This window comes from Eubalaena glacialis, chromosome 19 (genome assembly GCF_028564815.1).
Source record: "Eubalaena glacialis isolate mEubGla1 chromosome 19, mEubGla1.1.hap2.+ XY, whole genome shotgun sequence".
Taxonomy (NCBI): Eukaryota; Metazoa; Chordata; class Mammalia; order Artiodactyla; family Balaenidae; genus Eubalaena; species Eubalaena glacialis.
Window position 1 is genome coordinate 3,094,806 of NC_083734.1, and position 24,575 is coordinate 3,119,380.

At 41.2% G+C, this 24,575-nt stretch overlaps 1 protein-coding gene across 7 annotated transcripts in view; it reads left to right on the forward strand.

The window, feature by feature from the left end:
- SPECC1 (sperm antigen with calponin homology and coiled-coil domains 1) overlaps positions 1–24,575 on the forward strand; it is a 245,017-nt gene that overhangs the window by 21,197 nt on the left and 199,245 nt on the right. Inside the window, exon 1 of one of the 7 annotated variants that reach the window (XM_061176654.1) lies at positions 19,010–19,091. The exons of the other annotated variants lie outside the window; for them this stretch is intronic. The gene's annotated coding sequence lies outside the window, so the exon portion shown is untranslated. Of the gene's footprint in view, positions 1–19,009; positions 19,092–24,575 lie in introns of those variants that run through there. 7 annotated transcript variants of the gene reach the window in all.

A 24,575-nucleotide genomic window follows, 5' to 3' on the forward strand; every position in this document is an offset into this window, starting at 1 on the left:
TCCTAGGTTCTGAGTTTTCGTATTATAAATAGAAAGACCTTCCCCATTCTGACTGTAAATATTCTCCTGCACATTCTTCTGCTACTTATTTTAGTTTTATTTTTCTTTGAAATATTTGGTATTGCTGGAGTCATTCTGGGGTAAGGAGAAAGTAGGGTGTCTAACTGCACTTTTCCTCTCAGATGCCTGTCCAGCTGACCATTTATTGAACCCATCCATCTTCTCCTTTGAAATACCAGCTTTATCATGTATTAAATTCCTGTGTGTGTTTGGACCTAATTCTTTTTTCTAAATTAATTAATTAATTTTTATTGAGGTATAGTTGATGTACAATGTTGTGTTAGTTTCAGGTGTACAGCAAAGTGATTTAGTTATACATGTATGTATTTATATGTACATATATATATATATATATATATTTTAGATTCTTTTCCCTTATAGGTTATTACAAAATATTGAGTATATTTCCATGTGCTATGCAGTATGGACCGAATTCTCGATTTATCGATTCTGTTGCTCTATTTATTGATGTATACCAGTGTCAAACATTTAAAAATTTAGTCTTATAATATTTAAAAAAAAATACTAATTCAATAATATTATTTCGGAGAGAAATCACGTTGAAAGATTTTAGTAGCATCCTCACAGTAAGATATTTTAGATGGTTCTTCTGGACATAACCCACTCTTCATTGTTAGGACATCCGTTTACTTACTCGCTTTGAATTGATTTTGCTGATAGAAATCAGGACTTTTCTACATTCTCTTACCCTGGCTCCCCAGTGATATAGGAAATGCATTTGCAGGGTTGGTAGAGGAAATTAGGATTTTTTGTTGTTGTTCTGGAATATATCGACACTAACTTAGGCTCATACTTGATAGCTTCACCTCAGTAAGCATCCTCCTTTGATTAAACTGGCCATGGATATTCTCCAGGAAAAAAAAAAAAGCTACAATTTTTTTGGGCAAATGTGTGCATGAGCTGGTAAAGAAGAACTTCCTTTAGGCACAATTTCAGAGTTATAGAGGCACATCTTTGTTATCATGATCTTGCAAGTTTGCTAAATGCTTTACTGAAAATAGTACATGGAAAAATACAGCACAGTATGTCCCAAATAAGCACTTGGGTATTTCTTTTTAAAATTTATAATTTAAATTCTGTCTTGGACTTGTCAAATGCTTTCTTTTAAAACTGCATATTTATATAAGCATTTGTTTTGGTGCTTTTGTTACCGAACCAAACTTGGGCCCACTCTCACCAAGCCAATCTACTGACTTCAGGTTGTGGTGAAGGAAAGTACAGCGTTTATCCCAGGGCCAAGCAAGGAGAACCGACAGCTCATGCTCAAAAGACCCGAACCCCCCAAGGACTCTCAGGGAAGGGTTTTTAAAGACATTGTTAGGGGTGAGGGCTGTAGGGTGTGTGATCAGCTTGTGCACAATTCTCTGATTGGCTGGTGGTGAGGTAATCAGGAGTCAACATCATTGACCTTCTGGTTCCAGTGGGTCTGAGGTCTACGTGCTGGTGGTCAGCATGCAGTTAACTCCTTCCACTTGGTGGGGGTTTCAGTATCTGCAAAACAGCTCAAGGACACGGCTCAGGATGTTATCAATAGCCCTTGAGGAGGAGCTAAAGGTCCTTGACTTATTTTATGGCTAAACTATTATTATTTCATCTTGCTTGACTTTTTTCCTTTGTTTCTGCATTTTGTCACTTTTCTGATGAACTTTGCTCTTTGGAACTTGAGGAAGGCCTAGGAGGCCAAAGCTCTTCTACAAACAACAGGCAGGGGACACGGAAGGTGGCGAGTTGTCTGTCCCCAGGAAGGCCCTGCAGGGTCCTGCTCGGTTTCACTTTCCTTTGGAATTTTTTCATTCATTTATTAATTCAACAAATCCCTGCTCCATGCTAGATGATGTTCTAGGTACTGAGGTTGGGTGGGGAGTGAAGCAGACAAGGACCCTGTTCTCGTAGAGTTTATCATCTCAGTGGGAAGATGGGCAAGCAATAAGGAAATTTCAGGTCGTGATCAGTTCTATGGAGAAAGTTAAGCAGGGTGGTGTGAGAGTGACTATCTGGTAGAAGATCACTATAGTTATACTTTAAGTTAGTTACCGTTCATTAGAGAGACAATGTGGGAAAATGGAAAAAGCATGGGCTTTTTCTGTGCAAATCTCAGGTTTTTTTAACACGTGTTATGTGAACTTCAGCAAATTACATAACCTCTCTGATCCCCAGTTTCCTCAACTGCGCTGAGGGTAAAAAATAATACGTAGCTCATAGGGGCTTTTTGAGGATTAAATGTGCCAATTTAAGCAAAAAACCTAGGAAAGTGTTGGATCTGTAATAGTTGCTTTATGAATAGTAGCTAAAATATTTCTAGCTTAATTGCCTTCTTCATTAAAATTTAAAAAATAAGAAGCTTCCCCATGATTTCATTAGGTTTACTATCTTGTGCCTAATGAGATGTTTCAAAGAAAGCACCTTTAAATAGCCATTCATGCCCATGGTCACCATGGTAACTGCTAACATGGGGACTTGCTAATATCGGCTTATTCATTTCCATGAATCATCATAGTTTAATGTTCATCTACTCTTGGTCAGATTTTGCTGAGGTCAAAAATAACAGAAAGGGGGCTTCCCTGGTGGCGCAGTGGTTGAGAATCTGCCTGCCAATGCAGGGGACACGGGTTCGAGCCCTGGTCTGGGAAGATCCCACATGCCGCGGAGCAACTAGACCCGTGAGCCACAATTACTGAGCCTGCGCATCTGGAGCCTGTGCTCCACAACAAGAGAGGCCGAGATAGTGAGAGGCCCACGCACCGCAATGAAGAGTGGCCCCCGCTTGCCGCAACTGGAGAAAGCCCTCGCACAGAAACGAAGACCCAACACAGCCATAAATAAATAAATAAATAAATAAAATTAAAAAAAAAAAAAAAAAATAAGAAGCTTCCCCATGATTTCATTAGGTTTACTATCTTGTGCCTAATGAGATGTTTCAAAGATAGCACCTTTAAATAGCCATTCATGCCCATGGTCACCATGGTAACTGCTAACATGGGGACTTGCTAGTATCGGCTTATTCATTTCTATGAATCATCATAGTTTAATGTTCATCTACTCTTGGTCAGATTTTGCTGAGGTCAAAAATAACAGAAAGGGGGCTTCCCTGGTGGCGCAGTGGTTGAGAATCTGCCTGCCAATGCAGGGGACACGGGTTCGAGCCCTGGTCTGGGAAGATCCCACAGGCCGCGGAGCAACTGGGCCCGTGAGCCACAACTACTGAGCCTGCGCGTCTGGAGCCTGTGCTCCGCAACAAGAGAGACCGCGATAGTGAGAGGCCCGCGCACCGCGATGAAGAGTGGCCCCCGCTTGCCACAACTAGAGAAAGCCCTCACGCAGAAACGAAGACCCAACACAGCCAAAAAAAAAATAACAGAAAGGGAACTACGTTTGTATTTAACACTGCAAAATTTTAGTAGAACCGAAAGGTAATAAGTCTAGACACCAAAACAGGTTCTAGTACAGAAACATCAGCACCACCAGTTTCTTCTGTTGCGCCCTGAGGAATGCGACATACTGCGGTTCAGAGGAATTTTACTACCTCATCCATACAACTAGGGGTCCAGGCTGGGATCCTATTAGGCCACAGACTGGGAGCAGGCAGAGCCCCCAAGATACCAAGTCTGTCAGGGCTGCTGATGGGAACTTTCCATAGAGGAGATTCCGAGGCCAAGCTGGTCATCTTCTTAGATAGGCAGCCAATCAAAGGCCTTATAAGAGCTTAGGGAACAGGAAAGCAGGTAAGTCAGAACGGTGAAACCTACAGCAGGCCAGGGGCTTGTCGCAAGGGTCTGCATACAGCAATAAGAGAAGGTAGGAAGGCTCAGGGAAGAGCTAAACTGACTTGAGTGTGTTTCCCAGCGTGGGGCTGCATCCACATTCTGAACGACACTCTTTGTCACGTACCTACTTGTCCTGGAGACAGGACCACCCTAAATAGCACCATTTCTTTCTTCTTTCCCTTCTCTCTCAAGTAAAGCGGTCTCTCCTCTGTGCTGAGTCAATGGGACCTTTGTCAACTACCCCCTACTCATTTGTACTCTGACTTCTCCCTCTCCACTGATTTCTTCTCCCTCTACCTATAAACATGCTCAAAGATTTCCTGTCTTAAAAAAAAATTCCTGGACTTCCCTGGTGGCGCAGTGGTTAAGAATCCGCCTGCCAATGCAGGGGACACGGGTTCAAGCCCTGGCCCAGGAAGATCCCACATGCCTTGGAGCAACTAAGCCTGTGCACCACAACTACTGAGCCAGCGCTCTAGAGCCCGCGTGCCACAACTACTGAAGCCCGCGCGCCTAGAGCCTGTGCTCTGCAACAAGAGAAGCCACCGCAATGAGAAGCCCGCGCACCGCAACAAAGAGTAGCCCCTGCTCGCAGCAACTAGAGAAAGCCTGCGTGCAGCAACAAAGACCCAACACTGACAAAAATAAAAAAATAAAAAATAAAAAAAATTAATTATTAAAAAAAAAAAAACCTATTAAAAAGAAGTCCACCCAAATCCCCTACTCTGACCTCTAACTGTTGACTTCCTTTTATGCCTAAGTGTTCAGGAATAGCCTGACTTCCCTTCTCTCTCATTTCCTCCTTAACTCTGTAACCTTGCTTCTAACTCTGTCTTCTGTAGACTTTGTTCTCGCTAAGTTCAGCAGCGACCACCTAGGGGTATGTCCATCTGCCCTCTGGACTCTTCCAGCTGAACGTCTCCAGCATTTCAAATTCAGCATGAACTGAACTCATCATCTGCTTCAGTGGTGTGATGATTTGAAAACATATCCACAAATTCTTTGATACTTTTCCTTTCAAGAGGTGGAGTTAATTCCCTGTTCTTGAATGTGGGCTGGACTTAATGACTCCCTCCTAATGAATGGAATAAGGCAGAAAGGATGTGTGAGACTTGAGGGTCATTAAAAACATTGTGGCCTCCTCCTTGCTCTTTCTTGGGTCACCTGGTCCGGGGGAAGCCATGTGCCATAATTGAAGGATATTCAAGCAACCCTGTAGAGAGAGGTTCACTTGGCAAGAAACTGAGGTCTGCTAACAACCAGTGCTTAGTTGCCAGGCATGTGAGCGAACCCCTTGGAACTCCAGCCGTGGTCAAGCCTTTGGATGATGCAGCCCCAGCTCAGGGACCATCCAGCAAAGCCTCTCCTAGATTCCTGACCCACAGAAACTGTGAGATGATAAATGCTGGTTGTTTCAAGCTGGGAAATTTTGTGGGTCATTTGTTAACACAGCAGTAGATAACGAATACGCATGGCAAACCTTCTCTTTTGTCAATCTCAGCAAATTGTTTCCAAACCAGAAACACCTCCTTCCTCCCCCAAATACGACTGGTGATCAAGTCCTGTTATTTCCATTTTGGTGTCTGTAGGTTCAGCCTCTTGTGAATTTCTCCATCACTCTCTTAGTATATTATATCTCATCTAGACTGTTTAAATTGCCTCATAACTGGTTTCTTGCTTCCAGCTTTACTCCCTTATAATCTATCCTCCACGCTGCCATCAGAGCAGTTGTCCTAAAATGTGAATTTGATCGCCTTGCTTCTTTGCTTAAATCGTCCTCACTGACTAGGGCTTATCAAGTCCAAACACCTTAGCAACACAGGTAAAGACGTTTGAGGTTTGAGCCCTTCTTGCTTTGCAGCTTCATCTCCTGAATCTCATGCAGGAGAGAGTTCAGCCATCACAAGAATACTTGTTTACATTGCTTTGCAGCATTTCAGTATAGTTTTTAAATATGCCAATAATATGTGAAAAATGTATTTAATTTGTAAAGAAAACTGTCAACTACTGGGGAAGTCAGACTCATGGAGACTTAGTTGCCCATTGTAGTTTGGTCACATCAAGGCATCCTAACATAAAGAAGATGTGGTACATATATACTATGGAACATTAGCCACAAAAAAGAATGAAATAATGCCATTTGCAGCAACATGGATGGACCTAGAGATTATCATACTAAGTGAAGTAAGTCAGAGAAAGACAAATATGTGATATCACTTATATGTGGAATCTAAAATATGACACAAATGAACTTATCTATAAAACAAAACAAAACAAAAAACAAAAAAACAAACAGACTCATAGACATAGAGAACCGACTTGTGGTTGCCAAGTGGGGGTAGGGGAGGGATGGAGTGGGAGTCTGGGATTAGCAGATGCAAACTATTATATATAGAATGGATAAACAACAGGGTCCTACTGTAGAGCACAGGGAACTATATTCAATATCTTGTATAAACCATAATGGAAAAGAACATGAAAAAGAACATATACATGTATAACTGAGTCACTTTGCTGTACAGCAGAAATTAACACAACATTGTAAATCAACTGTATTTCAATAAAGTTTTTTAAAAAGGTATCCTAACATCTTAGCATTAAAAATCTTGATGTTTTGGTTAAGATCCAGGCTGCTCCAAATATTGATTACTGAGATATACCGTGTCAGTGAGTCACCTGAGATCATAGAAACGGTCTTAATCGGCATCATCAATGTCTTGAAGAAATAGTTTTCTGTGATTCCTCATTTTAAGTACCTGTGTGAGTGCCTGTCCGGTGTGAAAAGCAAACCCTGGTGTCACATTCCGTACCGCACACTGAAGAGAGAGATCGTCCATGACTGTAGTTTGAGTCTGAGTGTTTATCCCTTTCTCAGCCCTGAGTGAAGATCAGATGGTTTATTCAGATAATCTGCTCTTGTCCAAGAAAAAGAGCAGTGGTGTGGATGGGCCTTGAGTGCCATGTCTTTGAGTCTACTTTGCGGCTCCTTGTCTCCCTGGCTGCACCAGTGACAGGCCCTCCACCTGTCTAGCTCCCTGAGGTTTCAATCAACGGTAGGTTGAAATTATCTGCGATTCCTCTTCCACATGGCATGCCATAGGTATTCCTTGACATTCAGAACATTATTTGATAGAGGAATTTTGCTAACATCTTGTTCTGTTTTCTCTCTGACCAAAACATGTATCATTAACTTTGGGGCAGTTCTAAAAAACGTTCCATTAGTGTGTGTTCTATACCAGTTTTGTCTCTGAGGGGTACAACATTAAATGAGGCCTCTGTAGTTTTCCTTTGAAATGCATCGGTTTTGCCCTGAGAAACATTATTCTGCCCTTGAGGAAGAACTTGGTTGGTTTACCAAAGAGGCCACGGTGCTTTGTTTGGAAGTCGCGTGGAGGGCATGCGTGGTTTTCTGCCAGTATTTCAGAAGCTTCATAAAAGCAGTAAAGTGCTCTAGCCCTTAGGAACAAATGCATCAATGGGCCAATAAATTCCAATTCTTCAGTGTTCGCTGCTGTGCTTTCTGCCTGAACATCCCTATTTTAACTGGCTGGGTGGCACGTCACAACGTATGGGACATGCATCTCTCCCGCTTACATTTTAGTGCTGTTCAATAGTGACCCTTCCAAACAACTGTACTTCAATTAAAAAAACGTTGATTAAAAATAGAAAAAAAAACATTGACCCTTCTAATTGCTGAGTCATATTTATACTCTCAACCTGACCTTTATATTTCCTTGAACCTCTCTGCTATATCAATTTTTCTGAACTGATATAATGCTACAAAATATAAAAAGATAAAAACTGGGTTTTAACAAATATGAACACCAGTGCACCAACATTATGAAAATATACAGTGAAAATAGAGTAACAGACCAACCAAGATGAACCACACCCTTTTAACTAAAGGTTAGATGCAGAAAAATGACAAGTGCAAGTATAAATTTCAAACTTAACGGTTATATGAAGAGTGTAACAGGATTTCAGTGAAAAGAATAATCTTAACATTTCAAGTTTGTAAAATACATGTGAGCAAAATTGTTGCATTTGTTTCTTTTGAAATTGAAATTCCCAGAGTACCTTTTGATGTGTTCATCCGGTTGTTCTTTCACGTATTCAGCAAACATTTACTAAGTGCCCTGTGTTTGGCACTCGGCAGGGGGCAGGGAGAATAAGACAGAGTTTCTGCCCTCACCGAGCTAATGGCTTTTGCATGTGCGGTTTTCTTCTGTATCATATCCAGTCTGTACTTTGCTGCTTATTTTTCTGTTTCTCCTTTTTCTTACCTATTATGTTTCGGATCCATAAACTATTTTAAGTCTATGTCCTCATTTCAGGTTACTTTTTTCTCCAATCTAAACATACAGTAACAATTGTGGCATTAATCCTTGTGTATACAGGCTTAGAAATTCCATTTTTAAAATTCCAGGTGTAATACATAAAACACATTCTTGTAAAAATTCAAATATAGCAGGTACAGAGAGTAAAATATGAAATGTCCCCTTTTACAATCTCCAGTCTAGCTGCTTCCCAAGAGCCGTACATACAAGTGTGTGAAATTGCCTGTTTCCTACATTTTTGCTAACATTGTTATCCCTTTTAAAAAATATTAGTCCATATGATGGGTTTAAAAGTATCTCATTGCTTTAGTTCATGTCTGCTGGATACTGGGTAGATTAAGCATCTTTTCATATGTTTGTTAGTCTTCAGTATTTTTGTGAATTACCTTTTCCTACCTTTGCCTTCTTTTCCCTCTGGGACTGTTTCTCCTTGACTTAATTTTGGTAATCTATGTTTTCCCAGAAAATTATCCATTTTGCCTAGTTTACAAATCCATGTATATAATTATGTCCTCTTTCTTGTTTCTCATTCAGATGCCTTTTTTTCTTCCTTGATTAAATTTGCCAGAGTTTTTTTTTTATCTTGTTAGTCCTTTTAAAACACCAGCTTTTAATTTTATTAATCTTCTGGACCATTAAAAAATGTTTTCTGTTTCATTAATTGCTGCTTTTTCTTTATTAATTACTTCCTTCTACCTTCGGTGGATGTACTACTTTCATTTCTTCCTTCTGCTTTCTGTGCACACATAGGAAGGTGCGAGCAAAGGTTCAATGGTTGTTGGGGGTTGGGAGAGTAACTGTTGGCGTCATCCCCGCCCCACGCGCCCCCCTTCCCCCGCCCATCACCAATACAGACGGTTCAGAATCAGGAAGAAACAAGTCAGGCATCAGATGGAGATCGTGTCAGCTTTGTTGATAATAAGGCTGGCTTGAAGAATAATGCTTGACCTGCGATTAGTCAGGCTAACTACCCTTTCCCTCTGGGTTAACTTAACCAAGACATTCTTAGAGCAAATGCTTTTTGGAGGGTTCAACATGAAGCCAGTTAGAGCTGAACAAATCAACTGCTCAGGGGCTATGAGAGCTACATGCCCTCAGGGGAGTTCAGTCTGCATAGTTCCATCCGGAGACCCAGATTGGAAACAAAGAAAAATGGGAGATTTGGTGGATCCCCAGTTGGTGGCTGACTGAGCAGGGCCAGAGTAAGGGCATCCAGGGAGCTGGTGGGGAGCCTGGTGGAAGCAGGTGGTCTTGGGGTTCAGACTGGGCCGGGAGGCCTGTGGGACCCGCAGGGGAGGGAAGGAACCCGAGGCTGGGAAGGGTGCAGGGGCAAACCAGGCTGGGAGGGAGGAGGTGGTGGGACAGCTGGAAGAGGGGCCACTGGATGTCAGAGACGGGTCTTTCAGGTTCAGAATCCTGATGGCAGGAGAGTCGGGTAGATGGGCACATCTCCAGGGATGATGGGACTTGTGGGGGACCAAGGCTGAGTCATTCTTCAGACGCTCTGGGGCTCTTGTTCTTTCCCAAATTTAGCTTAACATCTGCTTTGAAGCCAAAAGAGTCACTGCTTTCCTATTCCTGGCTAATTAAGCAAATTCAAACATACGCATTGCCTCACTCAGCACCCTCACACGGCTAGGAGGGGAGCGCAGTGTGGGTGGCAGGTGTATGGCACCAGCAGCCGAGGGTGGTCTGGGCTGCGGTGGGAAGTCAGCAGAGGGGGTCCAGCCCTGGAGCCACATATGCCTCATGGCGACATGACCTGTCCAGGCTCCTTTGGGCATATGAATTCATCTGGCCCTCCAGGAGTGCTTTTTATGACAATATATCAAGGCATTGTAACTCATAAGCTGACAGAACTCTTGTTCCTAGCGACGCATTTACAGAAAGAGCCTGGCCTTTGTGTTTTCTTAGGGAGGGTGCAGTGACCCCTGCCCAGAGCTCTTATGAAGGCCAACTTCACCAACCACCCCTTTCCTGGTGCGGTGTGTCTCCCTCTGTAATTACTCCTCTCTATGTAATTTCCTACAGTGAAATTTTATGCTTTAGAACTAAATTAAAAAGTCGTCTAAAGAGACGGTTGGGTTAACATAAAAGTCAAGTTCCTCTTAGAAGGAATGAGTGTTTACAGTCAGGCCTTATAGATATTTACAAAGAAGAGCAATGTATATCCTACATGCTGACGTCAGGTTGCAGAGTTTCTATAATAGATCAGCATATTCATTATGACCTGCTAACCCATCAGGTAAACAATTTTTCTTTCTTTCTTTCTTTTTTTGTTTTTAATTTTTGGCTGCGTTGGGTCTTCATTGCCGCGTGTGGGCTTTCTCTAGTTGCGGCGAGTGGGAGCTACTCTTGGTTGCAGTGTGCGGGCTTCTCATTGCAGTGGCTTCTCTTGTTGCGGAGCACGGGCTCTAGGCATGTGGGCTTCAGCAGTTGCAGCACGCGGGCTTCAGTAGTTGTGGCGCCCGGGCTCCGTAGCTGTGGCTTGCGGGCTCTAGAGCGCAGGCTCAGTAGTTGTGGTGCATGGGCTTAGTTGCTCTGCAGCATGTGGGATCTTCCTGGACCAGGGCTTGAACCTGTGTCCCCTGCATTGGCAGGTGGATTCTTAACCACTGCACCACCAGGGAAGTCCCAGCAATTTCTATTTATACTCATTTTCCAGTAAGAAACGCTGGATCTGTTGCTGGCAGGTGAAATGTAGAAACCCGTGAAGAGTTTCTAGCTGTTTTTGCCCCTGCGAGGGTGCCCTTTCAAGGTGCATCATCACAGATCCTCGTGGGCACCTCTCTGCTAGAATGCAGGGGTCCTGGGGACTCTCACAGTCTTTGCAAAAATTCATCAAACATCTGTTTGAAACCCATTCAGAGCTACTTTTCATCTTTTGGCTTTGTCCTAGTTATTTTTAGGGTTGATACATTTATTTTTCCAAGAGCAAAACAGAACATTTTAAGGCTTTGATTTTTGGCTAAGGTTTAGTAAATTCTGTTCCATGGAGAGCTGGCAGGTTTCCCACTGAGGCGCTTACGAACTTGGCTGGTACAGAGGTTTCCTTTAGCGCTGGTCTGGAGTCATGGACCCAGCCCAGGAGCTGGTCCACCCTTGTAGTGTGCAGCCTCCGTGCCAGTGGACACCTGGACATGCCATTGTGGTCCGTCACCTCCCTCTGTTCTGAGATTCTCAGTCCCTGCAGAGGGAGTCTTGTCCAGGGTTTACTTATTTCTACAATTAAGAAAGCCTTCCTTGGGTCACATTGAACTCACTCTCCGCAGTATAAGCTATCGAGTCACAAACAGAGTCTGATGCTCTCATGCATAATTGTTGTTATGCTTAAATACTATTACTAAAATTGTACAACGTTACACGCTCATTGTAACGGGTGTAGAAAAATCTTAAAAACGTAAAGGAAATTAGAACCTCCCATCGTCCCAGCACCCAGAGATAACATCCTCTTTTTTTGTAATTTATTTTTGAAATTTTTGTTTTAACGTGGCAAGAACACTTGACATGAGATCTACTCTCTTGAATGTTTATGCGTACAATACCTGATGGGTGATTGTAGGTACAACGTTATACAGCAGGTCTCTGGAGCTTTTGCTCATCTTGCTTGACTGAGACTTTATGCCCGTCAATTAAATAATTAAACTTTATGACTTTCCCCTCCCCCAGCCCCTGGCAACCACCATTCTACTCTGTGATTCTGTGAATTTGACTATTTTAGATTCCTCACGTAAGTGGAGTCATGCGGCATTTGTTCTTTTGTGACTGGTTTGTTTCACTTAGCATAATGTCCTCAGGTTCATCCATGTTGTCACATGTTGCAGAATTTCCTTCTTTTTTGAGGCCAAATTATATTCCATTGTACGTATACACCACATCTTCTTTATCCCTTCATCTGTCAGTGGACGCTTAGGTTGATTCCACATCTTGGATATTGTGAATAATGCTGCCATGAACACAGGAGTGTTAATATCTCTTAGAGATCCTGATTTCAGTTCTTTTAGGTGAATACCCAGAAGTGTGATGACCTGATCATATGATAGTTCTACAGCTGACCCTTGAACAACATGGGTTTGAACTGCATGGGTCCACTTACACACAGATTTTTAAAAATAAATATATGGTTGGCCCTCTGTAGCCACAGGTTCTGCATCTTCAGTTCAGTGCTGATGCAAACTTAATACACAATCCATGGGTGGTTGACTCTGTGGATGTGGTACCCATGGATACGAAGGGTGGACTGCAGGACTTGAGCATCTGTTGATTTCGGTGTCCGTGGCAGGTCCTGGAACTAACCCCCTGAAAACGTGGAGGGACAACTGTGTTTTTAATTTTTTGAGGAACCTCCATACTGTTTTCCATAGCGGCTGCACTGTTTTGTGTTCTCACCAGCAATGTACAGGGTTCCAGTATCTCCACATCCTCACCAACACTTGTCTTCTTTTTTTTTTTTTTTATAATAGCCATCCTGACTGGTGTGAGATGATATCTCATTGTGGTTTTTATTTGCATTTCCCTGATGATTAGTGATGTTAACCATTTTTCATATACCTGTAGGCCATTTGTATGTCTTCTTTGGAGAAACATCTATTTAAGTCCTTGGCCTATCTTTTAATTGGATATTAGGTTTTATACTATTGAGTTGTAGGAGTTCCTTATATATTTTGGAGATTAACCCCTTATCAGATATATAGTTTGCAAACATTTACTCCCATTCTGTATGTTGCCTTTCCACTTTGTTGGTTGTTTCCGTTGCTGTGCAGAAGCTTTTGGGGTTTGATGTAGTCCTGATTGTTTATTTTTGTTTTTGCTGCTTGTGCTTTTGGTGTCATATCCATGATATTATTACCAAGACCAATGTCATGAAGTTTTTCACCTTTTTTTTTTTCTAAGAGTCTTATGGTTTCAGATCTTATGTTTAAGTCTTTAATCAATTTTGAGTTGGTTTTGTGTATGGTATACAGGTACAATTTCATTCTTTTGCATGTGGATATCTAATTTCCCCTGCACCATTTGTTGAAGAAACTATCTTTTCCCCATTAGAGATTCAGTGCAATCCCTATCAAAAGCCCAATGGCATTTTTTAACAGAAATACAAAAAACAATTCTAAAGTTCATATGGAACTGCAAAAAACCACAAATCATTTTGAGAAAGAAGAACAAAGCTGGAGGCATCACACGTTCTAATTAAAAAATACACTACAAAGCTATAGTAATCAAAACAGTATGGCATAAAAAACACACATATAGACCAATGGAACGGAATAAAGATTCTAGAAATAAATCTACACCTATATGGTCAACTCATTCTTCAACAAGGGGGCCAAGAATAACATTTTTAATATATAGACTTTTCTCTAAGTCTTTTTTCTATGCCTATTGTAAATATGGTTTCCTACTGTATACACCTTTCACAATCATATTTTCCACTAATTTATTGTCACCATTGTTCTACATGATCAAATATGTTACAGTATGCTTTGTGAAGTTGCTATAAATCACATACCATAAATTCACAGTTTTAAAGTGTACAATACAGTAATTTTTCTTGTGTATTGACAAAGTTGTGCAACACTCACCTCTACCAAATTCCAGAATATTTACATCACCCCAAAAGGGTGAGCCATTAGCACTCACTGGACCCTTGAAGCCATTAGCAGTCACTGGAGCCATTAGCAGTCACTCCCCATTCTAACCTATCCCTTCATCCCAGGGCAGCCACTAATCTACTTTCTGTATTTATGGATTTGCCTATTCTGGAAATTGCATATGAATGTAATCATACAATATGTGGCCTTTTTGACGTGGCTTCTTTCACTCAGCATAATGTTTTCAAGGTTCATCTATGTTGTAGCATGTGCCACTACTTCACTTTTTTTTTTTTTACTTCATTCCTTTTTACTGATGAATAATATTCCATCATATGGACCTACACATTATGTTTATCCATTCATCACTTAATGAACATTTTTTTCCTACTTTTTGGCTACTGTGAATAGTGTGGTTGTGAACATTTGTGTACAGATTTTTGTTTGAACTCCTGTTTTTGGTTCTTTGGAGTATATACCAAGGAGTGGAATTACTGGGTCACAATGGTAACTCTGTGTTTAACTTTTGAGGAAATGCCAAAATGTTTTTCATGGGGGCCATGCCATTTTACATTATAACACACAATGTATGAAGGTTCAATTTCTTCATATCCTTGCCAACACTTATTACTGTCTGTCTTTTTGCCTATAGTCATCCTAGTAGATGTGAGGTGGTATCTAATTGTAGCTTTGATTTGCATACCACTAATGCCTAATGATGGTGAATATCTTTTCATGTGCTTTTTGGCCATTTGTATATTTTATATTCTCCTTGGAGAAATGCGTGTTTGGCTCCTTTGCCCATTTTTTGGTTGGGTTACTTGTCCTTTATATTCTGGATAATAGACCCTTATCAGATATATGATTTGCAAATATTTTCTCCCATTATGTGGGCTATCTTTTTACTTTCTTGATAGTGTCCTTTGAAGCACAAAAGTTTTTAATTTTTATGAAGTCTAGCTTATCTAGTGTTTCTTTGGTTGCTTGTGTCTTGGGTGTAGTATCTAAGAAAACATTGCCTAATCCAAGGTCATGAAGTTTTATACTTATATTTTCTTCTAAGAGTTTTCTATTTTTAGCTCTTACATTTTGAGGTAATTCTTGCATGTGGTGTGTGGTAGGAGTCTAACTTCATTCTTTTGCATGTGGATGTCCAGTTGTCCCAACACCACTTGTTGAAAAGACTATTCTTTCCCCATTGAATCGTTTTGGCACCCTTGTCCAAAATCAACTGCCCATAAATGTATGGGTTCGTTTTTGGACTCTGAGTTCTGTTCTATTTATCTACATATGTCTATCCTTATGCCAGTACCACATGGTCTAGACTGCTGTAGCTTTGTAGTAAGTTTTGAAATTGGGAAGTGTGAGTCCTGCTTTGTTCCTCTTTTTCAAAATTGTTTTGACTATTCTGGGTCCCTTGCATTTCCATATGAGTTGTAGAATTAACTTGTCAACTTCTGTGAAAAGAGTAGCTAGAATTTTGATATGGGTTGTGTTGATTCTGTAGATCAATTTGAGGAGCATTGCCGTCTCAAGTTTTTCGGTACTTGAACATGGGATGTCTGTCCATTTATTTAAGACTTCTTCAATTTTTTAAATGTTTTATAGTTTTTAGTGTACTGCAAGTCTTGTGTGTATTTTGTTAAATGTATTTCTAAATATTTTATTCTTTTTGAGGCTATTGTAAATGGAATTTTAAAAAATATATTTGGATTGTTTATTACAAGTGTATAAAAATAAAATTGATTTTTGTATATTGATCTTATAGCCTACAACCTTGCTGAACAAGTTTATTAGCTCTGTTTTGTTGTTGTAGATTCCTTAGGATTTTCTACATACGAGATCATGTCATCTGCTAATAAATATAGCTTTACTTTCTTACCAATCTGGATACCTTGTCTTTCTTCCTCCCTCCCTCCCGCCCTTCCTTCCTTCCTTCCTCCTAATTTCCCTGGCTAAAGACTCCATTATATTGTTGACTAGAAGTGGTGGGAGCAGACATCCTTACCTTGTTACTGCTCTTACAGGAAAAGTTTCAGATTTTCACCATTAAGTACGATGTTAGTTGTTGGGTGTTTTGTAGTTGCTCTTTATCAGGCTGAGGAATTTCTCTTTTATTCCTAGCCTGTTGAGTGTTTTTTTTTTATTTTTTATCATGAACGTGCATTGGATTTTGTCAAATGCTTTTCTGCATCTATTGAGATGATTATGTGGTTGTGTCCTTTATTCTATTAATATGGTGTATTACTTTGATTGATTGTCGTATGTTGGAAAACCTTGAATTCCTGGGTAAATCCCACTTGGTCATGGTGTATAATCCTTTATATGTGTTGTTAAATTTGGTTTGCTAGTATTTTGTTGAGGATTTTTACGTCAGTATCATAGGGAATATTGGTTGATACACGTCACTTTTAACAGCTGCATAATGTTTAATCATGTGAATATACCATCATCTAACCAATTAGATTTTAATTATTTCCTTTGTTGTCATCGTTGTTATAATCAAGGATAAGGTCATAACTCTTGCACACACAGCTTTAAATTCCTTCATAATTATTTTCATAGGATTCATTTCTACAAATGGAATAACTGAACCAAAGGTTATGCATAGATGCTCAGCTCATCTTGTCATTGGCATTTACATTTTGTTTATAGTTTTTGTTTTTGTTTTGCAGTTTTTTTTTTTAAGTAGTCTAATCTGTTTTTCTTTATGTATTCTGCTTTTGCAGGTGGGCTCAAGAGAGGCCTTTTTCATCTTGTTTAGATATAGAATCTCCTCTATTTTCTTCTAGTTCTTGTAATGCTTCTTTTTTTACCCACTTAAATCTTTATTGCTTCAAAATTCATTTGGTGTGAGGTAGGAACCTCTTTCTTTCCTTCTTTCTCTGTCACTCTCTTTTTCTGCATATGATCAGCCAGTTTTCCCAATGCCATTTTAAAAAACAATCCATTCCTTGTCCTCAGATTAGTGACGCCATCTTTATTGTAATCCAAATTCTTATGCTTGGGCTTTGTTATGATTCGCTGATGATCTTTCTATTCCTGAGCCATACTATTATAATTATTTTACTTTTCTGGTCTGCTTTAATATCTGGGAGTATAAATACACTTTCTTTTTTTTCAAGAATTTTCTTTTATAGAGAAGAATGAATTATTTTACCAGATGAATTTTAGGATAACTTTATAAAGAATTTTCTTCACACTTCTAATCCTATTAGAATTTTTATTGGAACTACAATACATTTATAAAATTATTTTGTGAATGATGAATATCTAATTGGAAAATCATGGTATATTTTTCCATCCAGTCCTCTTTTTGTCATTCTGTAAAATATTGTAGATTTTGGGAGGCAACAGCAATTTTCTTACCAGGTTTATTCATAGATATTTTATATATATATTTTTTACTTTGTAAGTAGGATTTGTTTAGCATGCAATAACTAATTAATTATTTTATTACACAATTTAATACCTACTTGTTTTAGAAAATTTAGAAGATACAATGGGAATTACAAAAATAAATGACCTGCAATTCCAGAGATAACCACTGTTAACATTTTGTGTATATCTTTCTATTAATAGATTTACAGTCTAATTGGGGAAGTAAGACATAATCACATGAAAGGCTTAAATCCAAGGCGCTAGTGGGTGACTAGCTTGTACTTTTTTGTCTGTCCAGCTTTTTTTTTTTTTTTTTTGCTTTTGGGAACTGCTCTTACAACTAGTGGGGTCACCAATCACCCAGGTCCCTCTCCCCTCCACTGGGTTGGACAGTGTATCACTCTGAGGTTCTTTTCTGAGGTCTCTTCTTCTGAGATCTTGAATGCTAAAGCCCCCTAGTCCTGCAATGCTGCTGGGAAAGGCTTTCCCATCCCAAGAGCACCTGTGTTGGAATGACACGAACTCAGGGCAGAGGTGAGCCGAGAGGTGATGAGAAACAGCTTCCCGATGGCATTTGAACCTCCAGGTATAACTGGCTTAAAGCCAGCTTGAAGTCATCCTCAGGCTAGCCAGTTAGCCAGTAAGTTTGCTATTTTGCTTAAGCGGAGTTCTGTCACTTGCAGAGTCCCGACCATGGCCACCTCCTGTGACTGTGCCACGGGGCCATGCGCTGGAGGAAACCCCGGGTGAGTTAGGTCCCCGTGCGTCCCCGGCACCCCGGAGGATGGATCTTCCTCCGCGAGGGCGTGTCCCGTGCATTGTGCCTCTCGCTTTCTTTAAGGCAAAGAGGGGGGGCCACTAAAGGCGGCAGCGTTTGCCAGGGGGGCATGGGGCCACAGTTATAGCAACACCCCTGGCGGTGGAGGTAGTGGGGAGCGGTTATAAGCTGCGTGAGCAGAGCTCCTTTCTGTGGTCTGGGATGGGGATGGAACCGCGGTGAACACAGGGGACTCGGCATCACCGAGGCTCTGCCAACCCACACTGCCATGTAAGAGCTACTCGGCTGCTTTTCACACCTATTTTACAGTCAAATAGCAATTAAAATCCAGTTTATGGCCGTGACTAAGCTCTGCCTGGCCCTGATCCCTTCAGTTCTTGGTGAGTGTGGATACAACACAGTAGCTTGTTTACCTTCACAAAATTTCTTCCATGTGTATTTTCCATGCATCGAGTTCGCCCTCTGTAACAGGAGATCTTACCATCATGGGGCTTGTAGGCCACCTGTCGTGAGAGTGCTCTTATGATTTTGGAGCTCTCTGAATTCAAAATGAGGTATGAACATATGTATCTTGAGTGAAAAATGAAATCTCAACAGATCATGGAGCCTTGGAGATCCGGACGCCTCACCTCCGAGATCCCTGGAGTCCGCTGATCAGAACCACCTGCTTTGAAATGTTCCTGGCCGTAACCTGAATTTCCCATCCCACCTAGAACATTCTACGAGTCACAGACTCGAAAGGAAGGGACCCTGACGCTTCAGGGCAGACTCACCTCTGAAGAGCAGACTGGCTTTTTATTTTTCTGTTTGATATCTCAGGGAGCAATCAGCGAGAAACTAGTCAGCCTACGTCTTTAAATCCTTATGTTTCAGAGAGGTTCAAAGGCAGTATTCAGGAACCAGTAGGAGAGAAGTGATTTTGCAGGGTTTTTTGGGGGGTGGGTGGGGGGTGGAGGGGAGGGAGAGGCAGAGGGAGAGGCCGTCGGAAGCCCTGGAGAGCAGAGCCCGCCTGTTTCCTGAGCGAAGCGTCGTTCCAGCGCTCAGTGCCCGGCCCCTCAAGTGTGGTTTTCCTCCCGGCCGGCACCAAACCCCAAAATAGTGCGGCTGGCTTGCTGATGGAGGCCAGCCGCTCCGAGAAGCAGGAGAAGCCAAAGGTTTTGCAGTAAGTACCCAGTTGGTTATTCTTTAAGATGGAGGTGGAAACTCTTAGAACAGCTGTATCTGGGGGAAGAGGTTCTTCTTTTGTGGCTGTAACGTCTCAAGTCCCGGTGACTCTTGCTGTGACTACAGCGTTATTAATATATCCTCCTGTGGTTCGTGGACTGGGCAAGTTCATGCTACGTGCATGTTTGGGGGCCTAAAAATGGATTTCAGACATCTTCTGACAGCTTGAAAACACTGTCTTTTCTCACTGCCTGTGACTTTTCTCGTCTTGCCAAGTAAGGATAATTAGTGCTAACTTTAGGTTAAACGTCTAAAGGTCTTTGGAAGAGAAATCCTCCCGGTGGGTACTAATTCCTAGCAGCGTGGAGATCTGTGTTTCACAGCCGCGGTGAAGAGGGCTGCTTCTGTGCGTTCTTCTCACCAAGTGTGGGAAGTCTGAAATCCCACCGGGGCGGGGCGGGTGGGGAGCCGCCCACTTGCCTGGTCTTCACCCCCAGGAGGTTCTAGGGCCTTCTCCCCTGGAAGACCAGCTCTGGGGAGCACGCCCACCCCTCCTTGCAGAGGGCCCGATAACGTGCCCGTGCTCAGTATCTGGGCCAAACATTGTGCTTGCTAGGCCTAGATGGCAGAGTTTCAAAGATACGACAAAGATAGAGGCTTTTCTAGGAAGTTACTCGTTATATGGTTTCTGTTTAGACCGTCTTTTGCCCCACCCGCCCTGGCAGAGGGCTCCAGCTACTTTTAAAGGTCTCCACCACTCCGTTTGCTGGAAATTAAGTTTGGGTTTTTTTTTCCCTTTTTTCCATTGAGTCTAATCTCTTGTTAGAATCAAACCTTTAGCTCAGTTACGTAGAAAGTCCATTCTTTAAGTTGACTCGAGAAACGTGCTTTGCCCCCTCCCATTCAGATGCAAAGGTGGAGGCACGCATGTGCTTCTTTGACTTTGGGTCTGTTCTCTGCAGCTGCGCCCCACAGACTATACATTTTTACGTGGCTCTGGTTAGAGTGGCCGTTTCACTTTCCTTCATCTCTCCTTTGCCAAGTGAGTTTACGTGGAAGTCGCAGTGTCGTCTCAGCAGAAGAAACCCACGAAAAGTCGAGGGAGTGCAAAACAGACAAGACCACACCTTCATTTGGGAAAAGCCACCACATGGGAAGCATCTTTTTCCCTCGCTTCAATTTTATTTTTCAAACATGTTTAATATTTTTAAAAATGTTAAACATAACACTTTTGTCTGCTTACTGCGTGGCAGACACAGCAGTTGAGCTCTCCCCGAGGATCATCTTCTCTGAGTCTCACTGTCGTCCCATGAGGCGCCCACATGTGCGGTCTTCACTTTCAAGGTGGGGAAACTGAGGCACAGAAAGGTCTTGTAACTTGGCCAAGGGGAGACTGACTGGTGGGTGGGGATGGTCTGGGATTGGAACGCAGGTCTTTCTAAACCCGGAGTAAGTTTAGAAATCAGAGGAAATAGTGACTCAGTCCCATGCACTAAAACGACTTCAAATTTCTATATTTCTCTGGACCTGTACAATTAAATATTATAGCATACTTCTTTATATTATTAGTTCACAATTATTTTTAATGGCGTATAATGTTCTAGTAAGGGTTTGTTCCATAAATTAATTAACTATTCCCTGTTCTTGAAAATGGGATTGCTTTTTGTTTGTTTGCTATGATAAAGGACACTTCAGTGACTGTCTTGTCCATATAATTTTCCCCAAGTTTTTGGATTATCTGTAGAATGGATTCTCAGAGGTGGGATTACTGGGTCAAAGCGCATGAATTTAAAATAATTAATTAATTAATTTTTGGCCGCGTTGGGTCTTCGTTGCTGCGTGCGGACTTTCTCTAGTTGCGACAATTGGGGGCTACTCTTGTGGTGCGCGGCTTCTCATTGCGGTGGCTTTTCTGGTTGTGGAGCACGGGCTCTAGGCGCATGGGCTTCAGTAGTTGTAGCGTGCGGGCTCAGTAGTTGTGTCTCGCGGGCTCTAGAGCACAGGCTCAGTAATTGTGGAGCACGGGCTTAGTTGCTCTGCAGCATGTGGGATCTTCCCAGACCAGGGCTTGAACCCGTGTCCCCTGCATTGGCAGGTGGATTCTTAACCACTGCGCCACCAGGGAAGCCCAAAGCGCATGAATTTTTAACAGTGCTTTGTATATGTTGCTAGATTGCTTTTCTATCAACACTGTGTGTGAGATGTCAGTTTAATTTTATCCATTCCAGTGACAGCACCATGAAAGAAAAAAAAAAAACAGGCAAAACAGTAACACTTGTTGGTAATTTTGCATCTTTTTTAATATAGTTATGATGAACTTTTTTTTTCACGTTTGTTTACAAATTGTACCTTCTCTTCCTTTGCTCGTTTATCTGTTAGGATCTTAATGCGTTTTTTGTGGGGGTGGCTAATTCATAAAGTTTTTTTTTTTTTAAGATTTATTTATTATTTATTTTTGGCTGCGTCGGGTCTTAGTTGCAGCACGTGGGCTCTTCGTCGCGGTGCACGGGCTTCTCTCTAGTTGCGGTGTGCGGTTTTTCTCTTCTCCAGTTGAGGCACGTGAGCTCAGTAGTTGTGGCACATGGGCTTAGTTGCCCCGCAGCACGTGGGATCTTAGTTCCCTGACCAGGGATCGAACCCACATCCCCTGCATTGGAGGGCGGATTCTTTACCACAGGACCACCAGGGAAGTCCCCATAAAGGTTTTTAAAGATTTACTCACAAAGTTTCGTCAGTTATTTTCCCGAGACTATGTTTTACCTTTTTAAAATGAGTTTTTTAAAACCGTACAGCCATTTAACATTTCTGCATAGTCACATCTGTCCATTTTTAACTATTTCTTCTTACTTTAGAAATCTATCTTTTTTTAAGGGATTTATTTCCTTCTAGCTTTTACTTCGGTGCATGATGTGAAAAGTGGACTTAAACAAAATAATGCTAGGCAGTTTTTCCAATGTCATTTTTGAGTGATCTTTATGTTCTCTAATATTTTCTAACTTTGTCAGTTTGTATCCTCAGCTGTTCTATGATATATGCTTTTTCTGGATTGTCTGTTTTATTTATAGGAGCTGACCGTTTCTGAGCTGTTATCACTCTGTGTTGATTTTGCTGTTTTAAGATGTGTGGAGAGAATGGGTTGTGTGGAGGGACACTGAGTCAAAGGAAGAGTTGTTGGCAGCAAGGGCTCCATCTCAGCCTCCCTGGCCTTAGTCTTCTCATCTGTAAAACGGGGATGGTTATAGTGTCCACGCCATGGGTCGTTGGGGTGGGGAAATAAAGTTAAACAAGGAAATACTGAAAAAGTATTTGGGGTACACAGATATGCATAGAGACATATATATATATATGTATACGTCTATTTTATATACATAAATATGCATTCTGTGTGTTTCTTTTTTATGTAATTTTTATTGGAGTATAGTTGATTTATTACAATGTTGTGTTAGTTTCAGGTGTGCAGCAAAGTGAATCAGAGATATATATAGAGAGAGATATAGATATAGATATAGATATAGATATAGATATATATATATATCTCCACTCATTTTTAGATTCTTTTCCCATATAGCTCATTATAGAGTATTGAGTAGAGTTCTCTGTGCTCTACAGTAGGTCCTTATTAGTTATCTATTTTATATATAATAGTATGTATATGTCAATTCTAATCTCCCAATTTATCCCTCATCCCCCCTTCCACCCCCCCCACCTGGTAACCATACGTTTATTTTCTATGTCTGTGACTCCTTTTCTGTTTTGTAAATAAGTTCATTTGTACCTTTTTTTTTTTTTTTTAGATTCCACATATAAACAATATCATATGGTATTTGTCTTTGTCTGACTTACTTCACTCGGTATGACAATATCTAGGTCCATCCATGTTGCTTCAAATGACATTATTTCGTTCTTTGTTATGGCTAAGTAATATTCCATTGTATATATATACCACATCTTCTTTATCCACTCCTCTGTTGATGGACATTTAGGTTGCTTCTATGTCTTGGCTATTGTAAGCAGTGCTGCAATGAACATTGGGGTGCATGTATCTTTTTGAATTATGATTTTCTCTGGATATATGCCCAGGAGTGGGATTGCTGGATCATCTGGTAGTTCCATATTTAGTTTTTTTAGGGAACCTCCATAATGTTTTCCATAATGGTTGTACCAATTTACATTCCCACCAAGTGTAGGAGGGTTCCCTTGTATTTCTTACATAGAGCCAAATGTGTCATTCTTTCCCTTTATGACTTAAGACAACCCTTCATATAATCTTGGGAGACAGAAAAAGATGACACACTTGACTGTATGCACATTTAAAAACTTGGTACATTGAAAGACAGGCATGTGGCAGAGAGAACTATGTGCAGCGCCCATACCACAGAGAGCTGCTAACCATTATAAGAGAGGAATTTCCACACATCCATTAGAAAAAGGCAAAGACACACAGGAAAAGTGGGCAAAGGCAATTTATAAATAGAAATGTATATTTATTTCCATAAATATATGAAGAAATATTGACAACCAATAAAGATACCTCGGTAAGAATCATGGGAATGCAAATTCAAATACTAATGAAATGTCACTTTCCCTGTAGCAGATAGGCAAAAACTGAAAACATAAATAACATCCAGCGTCAAAGAGAACATATGGAGATGGGCATTGGCAATCACAGCTAATAGGAACAAGAATTAGCAAAGCTTTTTTGTACGGCAATTTTACAAAACCTACCAAAACGTGTAATAGCCTTTAATGTCTTAGAAAATACTGTACATGTTTTCAAGTAAGCACATCCAACATAATCATATTTACATTAAAAATGTCGTTATTTATGTTAAGAAACCTGAACTCTAGATTTTTATTTGTATGAATATAAAAGTTCATTTTAAAAAAGTTCCGGATATAAAATATCAAGCTGTTTACTGTGTTACTTCTGGAGAGGTAGGGAGAATTAGGGCAAGGTCTCTTCTACCTTCTTCTAGATATACGTCCATGTTTCAGTTTTTCATGAGTCTATATTTGTGTAAGATAAATACATAAATAGACACTTTTCCAGGCCCACGGGCCAGAAAATTTTAGGGAGCAGGATCCCAGCTGTAGAGGCTCAGGATTGGGAAAATTCACAATTTTAGGAATTTTAGAGGCAACATTTGAGGCAATGTTGAGAGGCAACATTTTAACCTTCCTTAACGGGTTTTAACGTATGTTTTAGGAAAAGCAAGGACTTGTTGAGAAAACTCAACCGGGGGGGCCTAGAGGGAAATTTCCTTCCTTGGTGAGCGCTGACCTCTTCCCAGCCCCGCCCCTTCCCCTGTTTCCACGCTGGACGCGGGTGTCCCCACGTGCCTGGCTGGCGGACCCCACCCCGGCCTCACTGTGCTTTTCACCTTCCCTCCAGCTGGGCTCCTTGTCTCTGCCTTAAAAAGCCGCCCTGCAGTGTCATGCACCCAGTCACTGGCCCAGCAGACACCTAGCGCCTGGTCCCATC